Below are 6,324 nucleotides of genomic sequence, written 5' to 3' on the forward strand. Positions count from 1 at the left end.
TAAATAATAAAATCTTGAAAGGCAAGAACTTGCCTCACGCTGTGTTAGTCTTGTCGGTTCTATACCAAGTAGAGTCCATATAATAAGAGGTCAATACTTACTTGAACGATGAATAAAAACATATGCAAATTGTTAAGTATATTCTCTTGGTGATTTCAGTGGATATGGAGTAAAACACACAGAATGTAGTTGGGAAAAACCTTTGAACTCATCCAGTCCATCTTTCATTTAACAGGTAGGGAAACTGAAACCCAGAAAAGCAATAGGCACTTGTACTCAGAGTTTTAACTTAACCTGTGTTCCTATTGCCTGAACTATATCTTGTTCAGTAAAAGTATACAGAAGTTTTATGTCATAATAAACCTAAATATGCAGCATTTCTGTAGAAGCATATTGGATTCTTTGTATGTGGACTGCCAGAAAATGTCACCTTAAAAAAAAAAAAATCCCTGAATTTTTTTTTTTTTTAAAACCAGGAACAATCCAGCATACTGACATTTATGTTCCCAGACCAGACCACTATATATCTGTGTGCTCATTAGAGTGGGAACTTTTAGCTGCCTGCCCTGCCTCTTTTTTCCTTTCTAATAATCCTGGATTTTTGTGCAGGTCGACTTTCCTCCTTCATGCAGCCCATGAGATTCAGAGGAAGCTGCCTCAGTTTGGCTCCAGGGAAGGAACATGATTGATCTAAGACTTTAAAACCAATCCAGTTAATTTTGGAGTCAGCCAGTTTGAGAATGGATATGTTTTAGGATTTTGACCAATGAGCCAAGAGAAATGGTTTTTCAGGGCTTTATGGGAAAATCCCTCTCCCCCTCCTAGGATCCTTCTGGGAACCGTTCTCTCTCTCCCACTGAATGTGAAGGGCATACCATGTGGCCCAGACTTGTACTAGAAGCATCCTAAGGCCATAAAAGGAACCAGCCTTGAGACAAAACAGCATTGTAGACAGCAGACTAAACACGATAATAGCACGGGCTCCCCACGATATTGTCCAGCTGTGGATCAGCAACTCCACCCCCACTTGTGGACCTCACATGACATGAGATGATAGAGTTCCTTAAAGCTGAAATCTATTGCTTGCCTAACGTTCTTTTTTTTTTATAAAAAATTTTTTTTTTTATTTGCGAGAGAGAGAATGAGAGAGAGCACGAGAGGGGGGAGGGTCAGAGGGAGAAGCAGACCCCCCGCCGAGCAGGGAGCCCGATGTGGGACTTGATGCAGGACTCGATCCAGGGACTCGATCCAGGGACTCCAGGATCACGACCTGAGCCGAAGGCAGTCGCCCAACCAACTGAGCCACCCAGACGCCCGCTTGCCTAACATTCTAACAGAAGTGCTCATGGGTAGATATTTTCCTGTACGTACAAAATGGTTCCCTGGCAGGTCATGAAATACAGTATCAGCTGTAATGTAAATTAAAACACTTACAAACTCTCCAAGGAGTTCTGAACTATTTAAGTGCTTCAGAGCATGGTTAGAGATTTCCAAAATAGTGACTTCTTAAATATCACTGAAACTCCTAGCAGCCCTAAGGGTCTATGACTCTGAATGCTAAAACTTCATGGATACCATCTTGGAACAAGCTCTTGGTGGAAGTGGAGAATTTTGTAGGTCTGATGTAGATCAGGGTTGATAAGGATGATGGGGAAAGAAGAGCTCTTAGCATGCACAGTGAAGATAAAACTCCTTAATGCCTTTATTAAATTTCTGAAAAATCTCTTGTTTGTGTGATATGACTTAATAATAATGTCATAATATTAATTATTATACACTTTGTGCCAAATAACATATAAACATTTGCCCATTTAATTGTTCTAGCTACCGTGGTGTTGTCATCCCTATTTAGTAGACAGGCAAACTGAGACTTACACAAATTAAGAAACATGACAAAAATCTAACAGACAGAAGATAGAAAAGGGAGCCACCATTTCAACGTATGAGCATTTCTCTTTAATTTTTTTTTTTTTAAGATTTTATTTATTTGAGACAGAGAGAATGAGAGAGAGAGCACATGAGAGGGGGGAGGGTCAGAGGGAGAAGCAGACTCCCCGCTGAGCAGGGAGCCCGATGCGGGACTTGATCCAGGGACTCCAGGATCATGACCTGAGCTGAAGGCAGTCGCTTAACCAACTGAGCCACCCAGGCGCCCCAAGAGCATTTCTCTTTAAAACCTGGGCTATCAGCCAATATACTATATTGCCTTAAAACAACATTATCATTTTGCTAATTTATTCATAGTAAGCAATGAATATTCGCTAAGTGCCGGGCACTGTTCTAGGCCCAGTAGAATACATTAGTAAATAAAATAAGGTTGTGCTGTTGCAGAGCTTACATTCTAGTAGGAGAGGATGGACTAAAAAAACAAGTGCAGAAACATAGGTACTTTTGTGTATATAATGCATACACGATGTAAAATGTAATGAGGAGAGCCAGAACTCTTTCTGTGTGACCTCTTTACAAAAATATTAACATCTAGTGGGTCAAGGTATACAGCTAACAAGAAACTGGTGCATTTCAGAGATGGGCCACGGCTTTGGTAGGGATGGCTACACCTGTGGAGTCTGAGCATCGCCAGCCGCTCCCATAGGAGACTGGTTCAGTTGACCAGCCCCGCTCCCGCCCCAAGTTAGCCATGTGCCATCAAAAAGCTGGGATCAAAAATGGCCATATGCCCAAGAAAATGCAACGGGACTTGGTGGAGTGTATTACCCAGGTGTTGGAGAAATATAGAGAAGGCCACTGCGGCCCATATTCAGGAGTTTGAGCTGTCGCTGCATCGTGTGGAGGAACTGCAGTAGTCACGTGACACACGGAACCAAACACTTCATCTACATTCACCTGGGCCAGGTGGCCATGCTTCTGTTCCAACCTGGTTAAAGGCAAGGACTGTGTCACACACCCAGGGATCGGTCCAAAAACAAGGACTAAAGTCTACCATTCAAATACTAGAGACTGATGTCTTCGGCCTCATCTAAGGGAACGCCTTGATTTTTGAACCTTTATTGTGTTGTTTTGTACAGGGCATTCTCCGTACGAATTTATGGTGTTTATAGAAAAATTAGCAAAACAGCTTCCATTTGTATTTGTTTTCTATTCCATGCCTCTCTGCCTCTTGTTTTTTCTCCTCAAAACCCGTTCCTTTCAAAAAAGAAAAAAAAAAAATCTCTTGGAGAAGCAAAACAAAACAACAGAAACTGGTGCCTTTCGACTCTAGGGGAAAATCCTGCCATGGTTAGATTGTTAAGATGAAGTCGGTGGCTTTCGGTCAGACGTTGCAATCTCCAACGCTTGCCAGTAGGTGGCAGTCATGGCTTATAAACATTAGAGAGAGGAGCCTGATTGACACTTAGAGCTTAAAATGAGACTTAACGTTCTTTGATTTTATAATGCTAGAGCTTCCTATGCTATCTAATTATCTCTGTCGAATGGGTTGGGTATATGAAAGACTTAATCAGTACAATTTGAAATACAGGTAATGTGGCTGTGTCACTCTCAGTGACAATTTATACAACTTTTATTTTAAGGCAGTCCTAAGAGTGTAGCCTATTTTGTTGGAGCCTATGGATTATATTTATATTCATGATGAACAATCGACTGCATGATGAAAATAGGCTTATGGAAGTGCAGCATTCTGTTAAATTATATGGTCAGAACACACTTAGAGCTGAGAATCTAATAAAGGTTTTCACAGAGGAAAATGCGATTGAAAAATAAAACTCATGCCTAGAAATTGATATGCCTTTTAATCAAGCTTGCAAAGTTGTTCTCATAATTTGCACTGAATCTTTGCTACCTTACAGGAAGGAGAACATTATAATATGCTGCATTTAGAAAGAAAAGACATGCACATTCTGGGCTGTGATTAAAGGCCTACTCTGTCCCTACCATGATCCTTATCATTTTTCTTCAAAATTAGATCGAGGGGTTAGAACAGGTAAATGTATAGCACAGGGGCATCATTCTGTCCTTCAAACCACACTGCTCTTTGCAGTGAGTGAGTGAGACCCAGTGTTGGAAGAAACATGAGATGGAGCGGTGAGCAGAATTTTAAAGGGCGTGTCTATGTCTGACAATGTCTTTACTATCATTGTTTAAAGGTGCAGCCACTGGGCCCTTAGATGCTCCCTTTTGCTCTCTCACATGCTTGCTAGTCTATAAGCCTACTGCATTTGCTGAGAATGTTATTTGCTTTCTGTCAGATTTACTGTCTGAATTGCCAGGCAACATCTTATTTTAAAAGCCTCCAGTCCCTTGTTGTTGCGTTAAGAAGCTATCAGTCAATTAGTCTTCATAAAAAACATCTTGCTGATGTCTACAGAAGCCAATGAATGTGTGACTCAGTTACTTTTATGCTGAAGACCTGAGGATTCTAGTGCTTTCTCTGCTAGATCTAATTGTGAAAAAGTTGTGTTTCAGGAAGTTGCTAGACTTTTGTAAAGAAGATACCAACAGCCATGATTTTCAACTGCTAGCCTAGCATTTTGCTATTGTATTACCCTGAAGTTAGTGTGGAGACGTTAGTGTTTGTTTACTCTTTCCCTCTCTGTATGTGCCTATTAATCTACTAGCCTCTTTCTGAATTAAATTTCATTTGTGAAGTTAAAACCTATTCTTTACCTTTTTTCTTGGAGGACAGCAGGAGGGTGTGAGGATCCTTCAATCCCCAAAAGGGCTCTGAGTCTCTCTTCTCAGATCCTGTCTGTGAAGTTCCGCAGCTCATCTGTCTGTAGCTTCTGGTTCTTTCTGAAATTGGATTTAATCCAACTGCTCACTATGCTGAGTTCTTCTAAATGAAATCATGTCCAGTGCTTTTCACTTCTTTCTTAACTAAACCTTAGAGTTAAAAAAGTCCAGAATTTGCACCTGGTATTTTTTACAGCCCCACAAATGCTTTTCTTTTGCTGAGAAACTAAATTAAAAGATGCAGAAATCGGGGCTCTTGGGTGGCTCAGTCGGTTAAGTATCTGCCTTCAGCACTGGTTATGATCTCAGGGTCCTGGGTTCGAGCCCCGCATTGGGCTCTCCACTGTGCCAGGAGCCTGCTTCTCCCCTCTCCTTTTACCACCGCCCCCCACCCCCGTTCGTGCTCTCTCTCTCTCTCAAATAAATAAATAAAATCTTTTAAAAAATGCAGAAACCAATGAACTAGTAATAACAACCTGTCTTTAAGAGGGCTAAGATGGGAGAGGAACTAAATTTCCTACAGAAAAACAAAAACCTTTCTTTGATCTTGGTTTAGTGATAGTATTGAAGATTTCAACCTAATGCTACGTGGGTAAGAAAGTTCTTTCAGAGGATATGAGAACTGTCAATTTAGAGTCTTTGTGTAAGCCAGTTCGGTGCCGATCCCAGGAATCTGTCTGCAAGGGCTAGGGACAGGCTTCCTCCCAAATGTCTTGGTAAAAAGTGGGTAAGTTGGGAGAGTTTTTGATAGAGCAGAATCCGAGAGATTAAGGTGCGTTCCTTGTGCAACATGGTATTTCAATAGAGTGACAGCTAAAGAGTATAATTCCTACTCCCTGCCTTTCCTCTTTCTTGGAATGGTAAGGTGGAGAAAAAAAAAAAAAATCAACATTGTTTATAGCTTGAAAGAAAAGTTTTCACAAAACCATGGGAAAGTGGGAACTCAGTGCAGCTTTCTGAAGTGTCTGAAAGAAGACAGCATGGCTCACTGCTTCCAAATTAGATCACAAATTTTCTGGCTGATGGCAGCATCTTAGTGCTCACCCTAAAGGCAAAGATCTGAACAAATTACATTTTAATATCTTATGTTCATTTATTCCTGCTGAGATCACACAGAAGCAAGGAAATACACATACATGGAAATCCAATAGGCCCAAGGGACAGGCAGCAGTGCGGTACACGGGAAGAGGGTAACAGTTAAAGCGAAATTAAACCTCTCTGCTTCTGCAGCAGCTGATATGCCCTGTTTAACACATGTCATCACTCTGATGGAGTGCACCCCTCTTGGATAAAAGGGGCATGATGGGTTTAAGAACCAAACTTTGTTTATTGAAATGTTCCTGTAGTTAAGTGTTTAACCCTCACTTTGGTTTTTTTCCCCCCAGATATACGGAAAAAATGCTAATGTTGGCGTAAAGCTCAAGTAAAATGTTTTTGTGGGAATATAACACCTTTGGGGAATAAACGTAGGAAAAGGTAAGATAAGCTATGACCAGACTGGGGAAGACTTTGTAGGCCAGCCTAGGGGGTTCCATCTTTATTCAATAGATGTTGGGAATCTCAGGAAGCTTTTGAGAGTGGAAATGATCAATATGGAGGAGGCATGTATTATACCTGTGGGTGGCAAAAAAGAGA

At 41.0% G+C, this 6,324-nt stretch overlaps 1 pseudogene; it reads left to right on the plus strand.

The window, feature by feature from the left end:
* Positions 1-2,638: 2,638 nt before the first annotated feature.
* LOC123834586 (dynein light chain 1, cytoplasmic-like) lies at positions 2,639-2,883 on the plus strand (annotated as a pseudogene).
* Positions 2,884-6,324: the final 3,441 nt, after the last annotated feature.

The sequence above is a fragment of the Mirounga angustirostris genome, unplaced genomic scaffold, assembly GCF_029215605.1.
Source record: "Mirounga angustirostris isolate CCGP_5_RB_7025 unplaced genomic scaffold, mMirAng1.0.hap1 SCAF_1, whole genome shotgun sequence".
NCBI lineage: Eukaryota > Metazoa > Chordata > Mammalia > Carnivora > Phocidae > Mirounga > Mirounga angustirostris.